Raw genomic sequence first — 16,793 nt, 5'->3', positions numbered from 1 at the left:
CTATCGGAGAAGCACGCCATCAGCCACCAAAGCCTCGCTGGAGTTTCTGTCCTAACTCGTTTGACACGTCGTTCAACGCTTGTTCGAACTAGACCCTCTCCAGCCCCTCTCCCCCACCCAAGCCTCGTCGGAGCATCGCCGGAGGTAAGCCGGGAAAATCTAGTTTTGATTTTAAAACATACAGTATCGGTTTTAAATGAAGTGGGATCCTCCTATCAAACTTTTAGTACACCTTAATTTTCTGTTTGCTAAGAAAATACATATTTCCAAGTGCTAAATTTTTTTGACAAAAATATTTTCATGTACACCTCCATAATACCATAATATATGTCTATTCGTCAAGTTTCACGAAAAAATGATATTTTTTGTAGTCTAAGCGAAAAAGAGAAAATTTATCTTGTGACAAGTCTTTGTTTCAGCACCGAATTTTGTCTTTTTTACACACGCCACATGACATGTCGATTTTTCATGAAACGACTTTGTGAGCGCGTAGCACATGAAGATGTACGTGCGAAATTTTTGTTTCAATTTTTTTGACATTTTAAAATGTGTCTAACATGTATTTAAAAATAAAGGGAGCATATGCTCCCATGTGCCAAAACATCACTCCCCCTTTAAGGACAAATCTAAAAACTGTGCTTTCTTTTCGAGAACCCGCAAGAGAGCTGCACGCCATTATATTAAGCTTAGAATAGAAAACTTATCCAGTCTATAAGGTAATCCGGACCCAAAACCCTTACACATGAAGCCTTCCGACGAACAACATCTAGAAAATGTGGTGACATTGAAAGATTCCCGTTTTCAAACCCTAACTCATTTTTAGTTGATACGGTTGTTGGAGATAGTGCACTAGAGGCAAATAATAAAAAAGTATTTATTATTATATCTCAATAGTTCATAATAAGTTTTATGTCATGCTATAATTGTACTAATCGGAAACATTGGGCGTGTTTGGTAGCCTGGGCCTGATTCGTGGCTCACTGACGCAGCGGTGCAAGCACACTTGCGCGTCCAGAACGAGCCGCGGGCCAAAATTGGCCTGTTGTTTGGTAGGTCGGTCTACATCGGTTGGGCTAAAAAAGACTTTCTGTTTGTTTGCCTGCAGCTAAGCCCAAATCTCGATGGAGATAATATTAGGCCTGTTTGGTACCATTCAGGCATGCCTAAGTTACCTCTTCTCTACGACGGGTAGACTTACCATGCTCTCACCTCCCATCACATATAATCACAGTTCAGGATAGTTGCAAACTTACGAAGCATAGTAGTTCACGAATTTATCCCTAGCTACTACGAATGGTAGTTCATAACACGATGCTCCCTAGCTACTATGAATTGCAGTTTATCATAACGGGGTCGTTCAACATACGGGGATCGAAAAGGGGTTCGAGAAACAGGGAATCATAGGGGGTTCTTCTTCTTCACTTCTTCACTTCTTCACTTCTTCTCAGATGGTGGTGTTGCCGCTGGCTTCCCACATTGCGTCTGCCCACTCTTGCCTCTTCACCTTCCAGGCATCATTGCCGCATGCGTCCACGCCATGGCCGGTCTCTACTTCATCAAAAGTGACAACCTCTTCGAAGAACTCATTCTTGCCCCAACCTAGAATCCAGTTGTGAAGAATGCAGCAAGTAAGGACAAGCTTTACCTGAGTGTCAAACGTGTAGAACGGTTTCTGGTCAAGGACCTTGAACCTGTTCTTAAATGCACCAAAGGCCTCTCAATGGTGACTCTAAGGCTTGAGTGTTTGAGATTGAACAACTCTCTCGCATTCAGAGGTCGATGCTTCGCAGAGAACTGATACGTCTCCGACGTATCGATAATTTCTTGTGTTCCATGCCACATTATTGATGATATCTACATGTTTTATGCACACTTTATGTCATATTCGTGCATTTTCTGGAACTAACCTATTAACAAGATGCCGAAGTGCAAGTTCTTGTTTTCTGCTGTTTTTGGTTTCAGAAATCCTAGTAACGAAATATTCTCGGAATCGGACGAAATCAACGCCCAGGTTCCTATTTTCCCCGGAACCATCCAGAACACCCGAGAGCCGCCAGAGGGGAGCCCTGGGGGCCCCACACCACACCCTGGCTCGACCAGAGGGGGGGCCACGCCGCCCTATGGTGTGGGCCCCCCAGAAGCCCTCCTGCGCCGCCTCTTCGCCTATATAAAGCCCCTGACCTAAAAACCTCGAGGCGTTCGATGAAAACCACAGAAACCTTCCAGAGCCGCCGCCATCGCGAAGCCAAGATCTGGGGGACAGGAGTCTCTGTTCCGGCACGCTGCCGGAGCGGGGAAGTGCCCCCGGAAGGCTTCTCCATCGACACCGCTGCCATCTCCACCGCCATCTTCATCACCGCTGCTGCTCCCATGAGGAGGGAGTAGTTCTCCATCGAGGCTCGGGGCTGTACCGGTAGCTATGTGGTTAATCTCTCTACTATGTACTTCAATACAATGATCTCATGAGCTGCTTTACATGATTGAGATTCATATGAGTTTTGTATCACTACTATCTATGTGCTACTCTAGCAAAGTTATTAAAGTAGTTCTATTCCTCCTGCACGTGTGTAAAGGTGACAGTGTGTGCACCGTGTTAGTACTTGGTTTATGCTATGATCATGATCTCTTGTAGATTGCGAAGTTAACTATTGCTATGATAATATTGATGTGATCTATTCCTCCTACATATGCATGAAGGTGACAGTGTGCATGCTATGCTAGTACTTGGTTTAGTCTTTTGATCTATCTTACACTAAAGGTTACTAAAATATGAGCATTATTGTGGAGCTTGTTAACTCCGGCATTGAGGGTTCGTGTAATCCTACGCAATGTGTTCATCATCCAACAAAAGTGTAGAGTATGCATTTATCTATTCTGTTATGTGATCAATGTTGAGAGTGTCCACTAGTGAAAGTGTAATCCCTAGGCCTTGTTCCTAAATACTGCTATCGCTGCTTGTTTACTGTTTTATCAAGCGTTACTACTGCTGCAATACTACCACCATCAACTACACGCCAGCAAGCTATTTTCTGGCACCGTTGCTACTACTCATACTTATTCATACCACCTGTATTTCACTATCTCTTCGCCGAACTAGTGCACCTATTAGGTGTGTTGGGGACACAAGAGACTTCTTGCTTTGTGGTTGCAGGGTTGCATGAGAGGGATATCTTTGACCTCTTCCTCCCTGAGTTCGATAAACCTTGGGTGATCCACTTAAGGGAAAACTTGCTGCTGTTCTACAAACCTCTGCTCTTGGAGGCCCAACACTGTCTACAGGAAAGGAGGGGGAAAGTAGACATCAAGCACTTTTCTGGCGCCGTTGCCGGGGAGGGAAGGTAAACGGCACTCACACATTGGCAAGCCCGGCAACTAAGCACTTTTCCTCCCTCGTCAACTACGCGCCAAGCACTTTTCTGGCGCCGTTGCCGGGGAGGAAAGGTAAAAGGCACTCATACTCCGGTTCCAGGTAAAGTACTTTTCTGGCACCATTGTGTTTGTGCTCGAAGCTATTTCCTTTAGATCCTGCAATTGCAACTTTTTGTTTCTTGTTTACACTAGTAAGGCATAATGGAAAACATCTGTGAGCTTTTTATTCTATTTCCTGAGTCAAGACATGAATGGTTTAATGCGAAAATTAAAAAACCTATGGAATCTTATTTGCATGCTAGTAGCAATGATATTAGTATGAATGCTTTGAACACCATTGTTGCTAATGATATGGAAAATTCTAAGCTTGGGGAAGCTGGTTTTGATGAGCATGATCTTTTTAGTCCCCCAAGAATTGAGGAGGAAATTTACTTTGATGATTCTTTACCTCCTATTTATGATGATTATAATGATAGTGGTCTTTTGGTGCCACCTACTATGGAGAGTAAATTTTGTTGTGATTATACTATACCTCCTACACTTGATGAGAATAATAATGATAGCTACTTCGTTGAATTTGCTCCTACTACAATTAATAAGAATAACTATGCTTTTGTTGGGAGTAGTACTAATTTTATGCATGAGACTCATGATAAGAATGTTTCATTTGATAGTTATATTGTTGAGTTTGCTCATGATGCTACTGAACGTTATTATGAGAGAGGAAAATATGGTTGTAGAAATTTTCATGTTACTAAAATACCTCTCTATGTGCTGAAATTTTTGAAGCTATACTTGTTTTATCTTCCTATGCTTGTTACTTTGCTCTTCATGAACTTGTTTATTTACAAGATTCCTATGCATAGGAAGCATGTTAGACTTAAATGTGTTTTGAATTTGCCTCTTGATGCTCTCTTTTGCTTCAAATATTATTTCTTGCGAGTGCATCATTAAAACTGCTGAGCCCATCTTAATGGCTATAAAGAAAGAACTTCTTGGGAGATAACCCATGTGCTATTTTGCTACTGTACTTTGTTTTATATTTGTGTCTTGGAAGTTGTTTACTACTGTAGCAACCTCTCCTTATCTTATTTTTGTGTTTTGTTGTGCCAAGTAAAGTCGTTGATAGAAAAGTGAATACTAGATTTGGATTACTGCGCAGAAACAGATTTCTTTGCTGTCACGAATCTGGGCAAAATTCTCTGTAGGTAACTTAGAAAATTATGCCAATTTACATGAGTGATCCTCAGATATGTACGCAACTTTCATTCAATTTGGGCATTTTCATTTGAGCAAGTCTGGTGTCATTTTAAAATTCGTCTTTACGGACTGTTCTGTTTTGACAGATTCTGCCTTTTATTTCGCATTGCTTCTTTCGCTGTGTTGGGTGGATTTCTTTGTTCCATTACCTTCCAGTAGCTTTGGGCAATGTCCAGAAGTGTTAAGAATGATTGTGTCACCTCTGAACATGTGAGTTTTTGATTATGCACTAACCCTCTAATGAGTTTGTTTCGAGTTTGGTGTGGAGGAAGTTTTCTAGGGTCAAGAGAGGAGGATGATATACTATGATCAAGAAGAGTGAAGAGTCTAAGCTTGGGGATGCCCCCGTGGTTCATCCCTGCATATTTCAAGAAGACTCAAGCGTCTAAGCTTGGGGATGCCCAAGGCATCCCCTTCTTCATCGACAACATTATCAGGTTCCTCCCTTGAAACTATATTTTTATTCGGTCACATCTTATGTACTTTACTTGGAGCGTCTGTGTGCTTTTGTTTTTGTTTGTGTTTGAATAAATTGGATTACATCATGCTTGTGTGGGAGAGACACACGCTCCGCTGGTTCATATGAACACATGTGTTCTTAGCTCATAATATTCATGGCGAAGTTTCCTCTTCGTTAAATTGTTATATGGTTGGAATTGGAAAATGCTATATGTAGTAATTGCTATAATGTCTTGGGTAATGTGATACTTGGCAATTGTTGTGCTCATGTTTAAGCTCTTGCATCATATACTTTGTACCCATTAATGAAGAAATACATAGAGCATGCTAAAATTTGGTTTGCATAATTGGTCTCTCTAAGGTCTAGATAATTTCTAGTAAGGTGTTTGAACAACAAGGAAGACGATGTATAGTCTTATAATGCTTGTAATATGTCTTTTATGTGAGTTTTGCTGTACTAGTTCATATTTGTGTTTGTTTCAAACAACCTTGCTAGCCTAAACCTTGTATCGAGAGGGAATACTTCTCATGCATCCAAAATACTTGAGCCAACCACTATGCCATTTGTGTCCACCATACCTACCTACTACATGGTATTTTCTGCCATTCCAAAGTAAATTGCTTGAGTGCTACCTTTAAACAATTCAAAATTTATCACCTCTGATTTGTGTCAATGTTTTATAGCTCATGAGGAAGTATGTGGTGTTTATCTTTCAATCTTGTTAGGCAACTTTCACCAATGGACTAGTGGCTTCATCCGCTTATCCAATAATTTTGCAAAAAGAGCTGGCAATGGGATTCCCAGTCCCAAATTAATTAACAAAAATAGACACTCCTCCATGGTATGTGATTGTTGGACGGCACCCGAAGGATTCGGTTAGCCATGGCTTGTGTAAGCAAAGGTTGGGAGGAGTGTCATCACAATAAAACTAAAATAAAACGGCACTCCTTCATGGTATGAGATTGTTGGCAGGCACCCGAGGATTCGGTTAGCCATGGTTTGTGAAAGAAAGGTTGGAAGGAGTGCCATCCAAAAATAAAATAAAATGGGAGCCGCTCTTTGAAGGTTTGTCTGGCAAGGGGGTTAGAGTACCCGCTACCATTCGTTGACAACAACATACACCTCTCAAAACTTTATTTTTATGCTCTCTTTATGTTTTCAAAATCAAAGCTCTAGCACAAATATAGCAATCGATGCTTTCCTCTTTGAAGGACCATTCTTTTACTTTTATTGTTGAGTCAGTTCACCTATTTCTCTCCACCTCAAGAAGCAAACACTTGTGTGAACTTTGCATTGATTCTTACATATTTGCATATTGCATTTGTTATATTACTTTACATTGACATCTATCCATGAGATATACATGTTATAAGTTGAAAGCAACCGCTGAAACTTCATCTTCCTTTTTGTTGCTTCAATGCCTCTACTTTGAATTATTGCTTTATGAGTTAACTCTTATGCAAGACTTATTGATGCTTGTCTTTAAGTACTATTCATGAAAAGTCTTTGCTTTATGATTCAGTTGTTTACTCATGTCATTACCATTGTCTTGGATTGCTGCATTCACTACATATGCTTTACAAATAGTATGATCAAGGTTATGATGGCATGTCACTTCAGAAATTATCTTTGTTATCGTTTTACCTGCTCGGGACGAGCAGAACTAAGCTTGGGGATGCTGATACGTCTCCGACGTATCGATAATTTCTTGTGTTCCATGCCACATTATTTGATGATATCTACATGTTTTATGCACACTTTATGTCATATTCGTGCATTTTCTGGAACTAACCTATTAACAAGATGCCGAAGTGCCAGTTCCTGTTTTCTGCTGTTTTTGGTTTCAGAAATCCTAGTAACGAAATATTCTCGGAATCGGACGAAATCAACGCCCAGGTTCCTATTTTTCCCGGAACCATCCAGAACACCCGAGAGCCACCAGAGGGGAGCCCTGGGGGCCCCACACCACACCCTGGCGCGGCCAGAGGGGGGCCGCGCCGCCCTATGGTGTGGGCCCCCCAGAAGCCCTCCTGCGCCGCCTCTTCGCCTATATAAAGCCCCTGACCTAAAAACCTCGAGGCGTTCGACGAAAACCATAGAAACCTTCCAGAGCCGCCGCCGTCGCGAAGCCAAGATCTGGGGGACAGGAGTCTCTGTTCCGGCACGCTGCCGGAGCGGGGAAGTGCCCCCGGAAGGCTTCTCCATCGACACCGCTGCCATCTCCACCGCCATCTTCATCACCGCTGCTGCTCCCATGAGGAGGGAGTAGTTCTCCATCGAGGCTCGGGGCTGTACCGGTAGCTATGTGGTTAATCTCTCTACTATGTACTTCAATACAATGATCTCATGAGCTGCTTTACATGATTGAGATTCATATGAGTTTTGTATCACTACTATCTATGTGCTACTCTAGCAAAGTTATTAAAGTAGTTCTATTCCTCCTGCACGTGTGTAAAGGTGACAGTGTGTGCACCGTGTTAGTACTTGGTTTATGCTATGATCATGATCTCTTGTAGATTGCGAAGTTAACTATTGCTATGATAATATTGATGTGATCTATTCCTCCTACATATGCATGAAGGTGACAGTGTGCATGCTATGCTAGTACTTGGTTTAGTCTTTTGATCTATCTTACACTAAAGGTTACTAAAATATGAGCATTATTGTGGAGCTTGTTAACTCCGGCATTGAGGGTTCATGTAATCCTACGCAATGTGTTCATCATCCAACAAAAGTGTAGAGTATGCATTTATCTATTCTGTTATGTGATCAATGTTGAGAGTGTCCACTAGTGAAAGTGTAATCCCTAGGCCTTGTTCCTAAATACTGCTATCGCTGCTTGTTTCTTGTTTCTTTGCGTTACTACTGCTGCAATACTACCACCATCAACTACACGCCAGCAAGCTATTTTCTGGCACCGTTGCTACTACTCATACTTATTCATACCACCTGTATTTCACTATCTCTTCGCCGAACTAGTGCACCTATTAGGTGTGTTGGGGACACAAGAGACTTCTTGCTTTGTGGTTGCAGGGTTGCATGAGAGGGATATCTTTGACCTCTTCCTCCCTGAGTTCGATAAACCTTGGGTGATCCACTTAAGGGAAAACTTGCTGCTGTTCTACAAACCTCTGCTCTTGGAGGCCCAACACTGTCTACAGGAAAGGAGGGGGAAAGTAGACATCAAGAACTCATTGAGGTGGTACCTTGTTTTCTTGAAGGGAGGTAGAATTCCAGGTCGGCATGCATATCCAGCATCTCCAAGGTAGAACTTACCGTCAGGGATTTGGAACCCATCAGCCCTTGACAAGCTGTCGGCCAGGATGCTCGCATCATGAGCTGAACCCTCCCACCCAGCAAGCACGTAGGTGAACCTCATATCAAAATCCACAGCTGGTAGCACGTTCTGGCTGGTGTAGTGTTTCCTCCCGCGGAATGCTGCAGACATTGATCTCGGTACATTTGCAGTGACATGAGTACCATCAATAGCCCTAATGCAATCTGATGTCTACGCACGCTTCTTTTCCTGTAGACAGTGTTGGGCCTCCAAGAGCAGAGGTTTGTAGAACAGCAGCAAGTTTTCCCTTAAGTGGATCACCCAAGGTTTATCGAACTCAGGGAGGAAGAGGTCAAAGATATCCCTCTCATGCAACCCTGCAACCACAAAGCAAGAAGTCTCTTGTGTCCCCAACACACCTAATAGGTGCACTAGTTCGGCGAAGAGATAGTGAAATACAGGTGGTATGAATAAGTATGAGCAGTAGCAATGGCACCAGAAAAGTGCTTTGCCCAGGACGGTAAACAAGCAGTAGTAACGCAGTAAAAAAGTAAACAAGCAGCGATAGCAGTATTTAGGAACAAGGCCTAGGGATCATACTTTCACTAGTGGACACTCTCAACATTGATCGCATAATAAATAACTCTTTCTCATATGTGCTACATACACTCTTTTGTTGGATGATGAACACATTGCGTAGGATTACACGAACCCTCAATGCCGGAGTTAACAAGCTCCACAATAATGTTCATATTTAAATAACCTTAGAGCATAATAGATCATTGCAAAATAAACCAAGAACTAACATAGTGCACACACTGTCCACATTACACTATGAAGGAGGAATAGATCACATCAATACTATCATAATGATAATTAACTCCACAATCTACAAGAGATCATGATCATAGCCTACGACAAGAACCACATGGTGCACACACTAGTCACCTTTACACCATGCAGGAGGAATAGACTACTTTAATAACATCACATGAGTAGCACACAACTAGTAGCGATACAAAGCTTATATGAATCTCAATCATGTAAAGCAGCTCATGAGATCATTGTATTGAAGTACAGAGAGAGAGATTAACCACATAGCTACAGTAGAGCCCTCAGCCCCGGGGGTGGATTACTCCCTCCTCATCATGGAGTTAGCGATGGCGGTGAAGATGGCGGTGAAGACGGCGGTGGAGATGGCTCCGGGGGCAATCCCCGTCCCGGCAGGGTGCCGGAACAGAGTTCTGTCCCCCGAATTGGAGTTTCGCGACGGTGGCGGCGCCCCTGGAGTCTTTCTGGAGTTTCGTCAATTGGTACTGCATTTTTAGGTCGAAAGGGGTTATATAGGCGAAGAGGCGGCGCAGGAGGGCTGATAGGGTGGCCTCACCCTAGGCCGGCGCGGCCAGGGTCTGGCCCGCGCGACCCTATGGTGTGGGGCCCCCCTGGCTCCTCTCCGACTCTTCTTCGGTGTTCTGGAGCCTTCCGGGAAAAATAGGAGGTTTGGCGTTGATTTCATCCAATTCCGAGAATATTGTCCGAGCGGCCTTTCTGGAACCAAAAACAGCAGAAAACAGCAACTGGCCTTTCGACATCTCGTCAACAGGTTAGTTCCAGAAAATGCACGAATATGACATAAAGTGTGCATAAAACATGTAGATAACATCAATAATGTGGCATGGAACATAAGAAATTATCGATACGTCGGAGACGTATCAGCATCCCCAAGCTTAGTTCTGCTCGTCTCAAGCAGGTAAAACGATAACAAAGATAATTTCTGGAGTGACATGCCATCATAACCTTGATCATACTATTTGTAAAGCATATGTAGTGAATGCAGCGATCAAAATAATGTATATGACATGAGTAAACAAGTGAATCATAAAGCAAAGACTTTTCATGAATAGCACTTCAAGACAAGCATCAATAAGTCTTGCATAAGAGTTAACTCATAAAGCAATAATTCAAAGTAAAGGCATTGAAGCAACACAAAGGAAGATTAAGTTTCAGCGGTTGCTTTCAACTTATAACATGTATATCTCATGGGTATTGTCAACATAGAGTAATATAACAAGTGCAATATGCAAGTATGTAGGAATCAATGCACAGTTCACACAAGAGTTTGCTTCTTGAGGTGGAGAGAAATAGGTGAACTGACTCAACAATGAAAGTAAAAGAATGGTCCTCCATAGAGGAAAAGCATCGATTGCTATATTTGTGCTAGAGCTTTGATTTTGAAAATATGAAACAATTTTGTCAACGGTAGTAATAAAGCATATGTATCATGTAAATTATATCTTACAAGTTGCAAGCCTCATGCATAGTATACTAATAGTGCCCGCACCTTGTCCTAATTAGCTTGGACTACCGGATCATCGCAATGCACATGTTTTAACCAAGTGTCACAAAGGGGTACCTCTATGCCGCCTGTACAAAGGTCTAAGGAGAAAGCTCGCATTGGATTTCTCGCTATTGATTATTCTCAACTTAGACATCCATACCGGGACAACATAGACAATAGGTAATGGACTCCTCTTTTATGCATAAGCATGTAACAACAATTAATTTTCTCATTTGAGATTGAGGATATTGTCCAAAACTGAAACTTCCACCATGGATCATGGCTTTAGTTAGCGGCCCAATGTTCTTCTCTAACAATATGCATGCTTAACCATAAGGTGGTAGATCTCTCTTACTTCAGACAAGATGAACATGCATAGCAACTCACATGATATTCAACAAAGAATAGTTGATGGCGTCCCCAGAAACATGGTTATCGCACAACAAGCAACTTAATAAGAGATAAAGTGCATAAGTACATATTCAATACCACAATAGTTTTTAAGCTATTTGTCCCATGAGCTATATATTGCAAAGGTGAATGATGGAATTTTAAAGGTAGCACTCAAGCAATTTACTTTGGAATGGCGGAGAAATACCATGTAATAGGTAGGTATGGTGGACACAAATGGCATAGTGGTTGGCTCAAGTATTTTGGATGCATGAGAAGTATTCCCTCTCGATACAAGGTTTAGGCTAGCAAGGTTATTTGAAACAAACACAAGGATAAACCGGTGCAGCAAAACTCACATAAAAGACATATTGTAAACATTATAAGAATCTACACCGTCTTCCTTGTTGTTCAATCTCAATACTAGAAATTATCTAGACCTTAGAGAAACCAAATATGCAAACCAAATTTTAGCATGCTATATGTATTTCTTCATTAATGGGTGCAAAGCATATGATGCAAGAGCTTAAACATGAGCACAACAATTGCCAAGTATCACATTATCCAAGACATTTATAGCAATTACTACATGTATCATTTTCCAATTCCAACCATATAGCAATTTAACGAAGAAGAAACTTCGCCATGAATACTATGAGTAGAAACTAAGGACATACTTGTCCATATGCTACAGCGGAGCGTGTCTCTCTCCCACAAAATGAATGCTAGGATCCATTTTATTCAAACAAAACAAAAAACAAAAACAAACCGACGCTCCAAGTAAAGTACATAAGATGTGACCGAATAAAAATATAGTTTCAAGAGAAGGAACCTGATAATTTGTCGATGAAAAAGGGGATGCCTTGGGCATCCCCAAGCTTAGATGCTTGAGTCTTCTTGAAATATGCAGGGATGAGCCACCGGGGCATCCCCAAGCTTAGACTTTTCACTCTTCTTGATCGTAGTATATCATCCTCCTCTCTTGACCCTTGAAAACTTCCTTCACACCAAACTCGAAACAAACTCATTAGAGGGTTAGTGCATAATCAAAAACTCACATGTTCAGAGGTGACACAATCATTCTTAAAACTTCTGGACATTGCACAAAGCTACTGGACATTAATGAAACAAAGAAATCCATCCAACATAGCAAAAGAGGCAATGCGAAATAAAAGGCAGAATCTGTCAAAACAGAACAGTCCGTAAAGACGAATTTTAAAATGGCACCAGACTTGCTCAGATGAAAATGCCCAAATTGAATGAAAGTTGCGTACATATCTGGGGATCACTCACGTAAATTGGCATAATTTTCTGAGTTACCTACAGAGAATTAGGCCCAGATTCGTGACAGCAAGAAATCTGTTTCTGCGCAGTAATCCAAATCTAGTATGAACTTTTCTATCAACGACTTTACTTGGCACAACAAAACACAAAACTAAGATAAGGAGAGGTTGCTACAGTAGTAAACAACTTCCAAGACACAAATATAAAACAAAGTACTGTAGCAAAATAATACATGGGTTATCTCCCAAGAAGTTCTTTCTTTATAGCCATTAAGATGGGCTCAGCAGTTTTGGTGATGCACTCGTAAGAAATAGTATTTGAAGCAAAAGAGAGCTTCAAGCGGCAAATTCGAAACACATTTAAGCCTAACATGCTTCCTATGCAGAGGAATCTTGTACACAAATGAATTCATGAAGAACAAAGTGACAAGCATAAGAGGATAAAACACGAGTAACTTCAAGATTCTCAACATAAAGAGGGGAAACTTAATATTATTGAAATGCATATAACCATATTTCCCTCTCTCATAATAACTTTCAGTAGCATCATTGATGAAATCCACAATATACCCATCACTTAAAACATTCTTATCATGGTTCATATGCATAGAAGTATCATTAATTTTGGCATAAGGAGAGTTCTTTTCATTAATAGTAATTGGAGCAGGATTATTATCAAGAATTTGAACATGGTAAACAAGTTGCATATTAAGGGAATTGTTTTTGGTAACCCAATCATGACTATGACAAGTTTCATATGGGTAGTTAGAACCTATATCATAGCATTCTTTATAATAATCTTTAGAGATCGGAGGCACAGTGTCATCATAAGAAATAGAATAGTTATCTTTCACAATCGGTTTATCTGTGTCCACACCATTATTATTATTAGAAGGAGATGTATCAAGAACATAATGACCAGTAGCTAAAGGATTTGCAAACACCTCTTCCCCAAGCTTAGAGCTTTCTATATCATTATGGGAGGAAGCATGGATAGTACTAACACTATGGCAATTATTAACATCATCATTTTCAGAATTAGTTTCCCAGAGATTTGCAATATCAAAAGTAGTGTGCTCATTCAAATCATGATTGCTAATGTATGTAAAGGGCATAGGAAGATCATCGTATTCAGATTCATTATCACAATAATCGTTAGGAGCAACATACTTACGGTTACCTATCGTTATCTCATATACGCGGGGATACGTCGTTACCTCTTTCTTTTTATTCTCCTTCTTCTTCTTCTTCTTCGTTCCTTTTTTCTTCTTCTTCTCTTCCTTCTCCTCGTTCCCTTCTTTAGGAGGAAGAGGCTTGAAGGGTGGCTTGTCCGCATAACCTGATTTACTTTCAGAAACAATAGAAGAAACTTGGGAGGATCCCTCCTTTTCATTAATTAGTTGAAAACACACAGCGGTCCTATCATATTTTGGCAAGGTGTCATCTTCTAAAATATTTTGTATGTAAGTATTTGTATGGCTACTATCAATGCAATAAGAAAAACACCCATGCAGGACATCATCAATATCAAGATCACTCATATGTAACAAAGAGATTTTTCTCGACAGTTCTTCACACCCCAAAAATAAAGTAAGTTCATCATGCTGATTAGGAGTAATTTCATCATCACAATACAAATTTGTAGCACTCATTGGGTTCAAATTATCATTGGAGGAGCATTGAAAATTAAAATGACCCACTTCATGGCAAACTTCACAAATAAAAGGATAGAGGGCACAAACTTTTTTACCAAGATCATCTAGAGCCCTAAACCACTTTCTAGTTTTTTCATTAGCATGATGGATACAATATTCATCTTTGATTTGATTAATTCCACAAGGTCTATGTATTCCACAAAAATTAACATGCTTATAGGAAATAGCATTCTTAGGAGTTTGAGCATGCTTATTGCAATAATTAACAACAATTTCATTATTCATGCAAGCCTCTTTAAAAGGTTCATGATATTTATCAAAATTCTTTTTAGGTAATTCAAAATGAGAAACAAAGGCTTTATAAAGATTTGCAGCAACTTGAGAGTCAAGACCATAAGTAGCACTCATATTTCGAAATTTATCGGTATCCATAAAAGCTTCAATGCATTCATAATCATAATTTATACCTGACTCTTTACCTTTGTCGTTCTCCCATCCTTCAGCGTTGTCCTCAATCCGATTAAGAAGATCCCACCTAGCTTCAACCTCCTTGCTTGTGAAAGATCCCTCCGAACATGCGTCCAGATAGTCCTTATGTTGTCCTGAAAGCCTCGCATAAAAATTGTTAACAATAACATTATGGGGGAGCTCATGAATGGGACATTTGAGCATTAGTGATTTCAATCTCCCCCACGCTTGAGAAATACTCTCTCCATCACGAGGATAAATGTTATAAATATAATTCCTATCAATATGCACTTCATGAGGAGGATAAAATTTAGAATAAAAGAGAGATGCAATTTCCTCCCAACCAAGAGAATGACTATTCTCCAACAATTTATACCAATGCGCCGCTTTACTGCAGGACAAATAAACAGAGAATAACTTCTTCCTCACTTCATCCATAGAGATACCTGCACACTTGAATAACCCGCATAATTCATGCAAAAACAGTAAATGATCTCTAGGGTGGACAGTTCCATCCCCTTTATAGTGGTTATCCATAACACGTTCAATAATTTTCATAGGTATTTTATACGGAATACTTTCAGCAGGTGGATTTAAAATATCACAAGCATCATTAGAGTTATTGCATATAGGAGATAAAGTATTATCAGAGCAAATTTTTTCCCCTAAAGATGGGAAGCTAAAAAGATCACAAAAACTAACTTCCCCAAGCTTAGACTTCTCCATAGCATTAGCAGTGATTGCATTCATACTAATAACATCGCTACTAGCATGCAAATAAGGTTCCATAGGTTTTTTAATTTTCGCATCATTGCCGCCTGCGTCCACGCCATGGCCGGTCTCTACTTCATCAAAAGTGACAACCTCTTCGAAGAACTCATTCTCGCCCCAACCTAGGATCCAGTTGTGAAGAATGCAGCAAGTAAGGACAAGCTTTACCTGAGTGTCAAACGTGTGGAACGGTTTCTGGTCAAGGACCTTGAACCTGTTCTTAAATGCACCAAAGGCCTCTCAATGGTGACTCTAAGGCTTGAGTGTTTGAGATTGAACAACTCTCTCGCATTCAGAGGTCGATGCTTCGCAGAGAACTCGTTGAGGTGGTACCTTGTTTTCCTGAAGGGAGGTAGAATTCCAGGTCGGCATGCATATCCAGCATCTCCAAGGTAGAACTTACCGTCAGGGATTTGGAACCCATCAGCCCTTGACAAGCTGTCGGCCAGGATGCTCGCATCATGAGCTGAACCCTCCCACCCAGCAAGCACGTAGGTGAACCTCATATCAAAATCCACAGCTGGTAGCACGTTCTGGCTGGTGTAGTGTTTCCTCCCGCGGAATGCTGCAGACATTGATCTCGGTACATTTGCAGTGACATGAGTACCATCAATAGCCCTAATGCAATCTGATGTCTACGCACGCTTCTTTTCCTGTAGACAGTGTTGGGCCTCCAAGAGCAGAGGTTTGTAGAACAGCAGCAAGTTTTCCCTTAAGTGGATCACCCAAGGTTTATCGAACTCAGGGAGGAAGAGGTCAAAGATATCCCTCTCATGCAACCCTGCAACCACAAAGCAAGAAGTCTCTTGTGTCCCCAACACACCTAATAGGTGCACTAGTTCGGCGAAGAGATAGTGAAATACAGGTGGTATGAATAAGTATGAGCAGTAGCAACGGCACCAGAAAAGTGCTTTGCCCAGGACGGTAAACAAGCAGTAGTAACGCAGCAGTAGTAACGCAGTAAAACAGTAAACAAGCAGCGATAGCAGTATTTAGGAACAAGGCCTAGGGATCATACTTTCACTAGTGGACACTCTCAACATTGATCGCATAATAAATAACTCTTTCTCATATGTGCTACATACACTCTTTTGTTGGATGATGAACACATTGCGTAGGATTACACGAACCCTCAATGCCGGAGTTAACAAGCTCCACAATAATGTTCATATTTAAATAACCTTAGAGCATAATAGATCATTGCAAAATAAACCAAGAACTAACATAGTGCACACACTGTCCACATTACACTATGAAGGAGGAATAGATCACATCAATACTATCATAATGATAATTAACTCCACAATCTACAAGAGATCATGATCATAGCCTACGACAAGAACCACATGGTGCACACACTAGTCACCTTTACACCATGCAGGAGGAATAGACTACTTTAATAACATCACATGAGTAGCACACAACTAGTAGCGATACAAAGCTCATATGAATCTCAATCATGTAAAGCAGCTCATGAGATCATTGTATTGAAGTACAGAGAGAGAGATTAACCACATAGCTA

At 40.8% G+C, this 16,793-nt stretch overlaps 1 pseudogene; it reads right to left on the bottom strand.

The window, feature by feature from the left end:
* Nucleotides 1-1,444: 1,444 nt before the first annotated feature.
* On the bottom strand, nt 1,445-15,846 carry LOC139838949 (protein ALP1-like; annotated as a pseudogene).
* Nucleotides 15,847-16,793: the final 947 nt, after the last annotated feature.

This window comes from Lolium perenne, chromosome 4, assembly GCF_019359855.2.
Source record: "Lolium perenne isolate Kyuss_39 chromosome 4, Kyuss_2.0, whole genome shotgun sequence".
NCBI classification, from domain to species: domain Eukaryota; kingdom Viridiplantae; phylum Streptophyta; class Magnoliopsida; order Poales; family Poaceae; genus Lolium; species Lolium perenne.
This window is presented reverse-complemented; position numbering and strand designations above follow the sequence as displayed.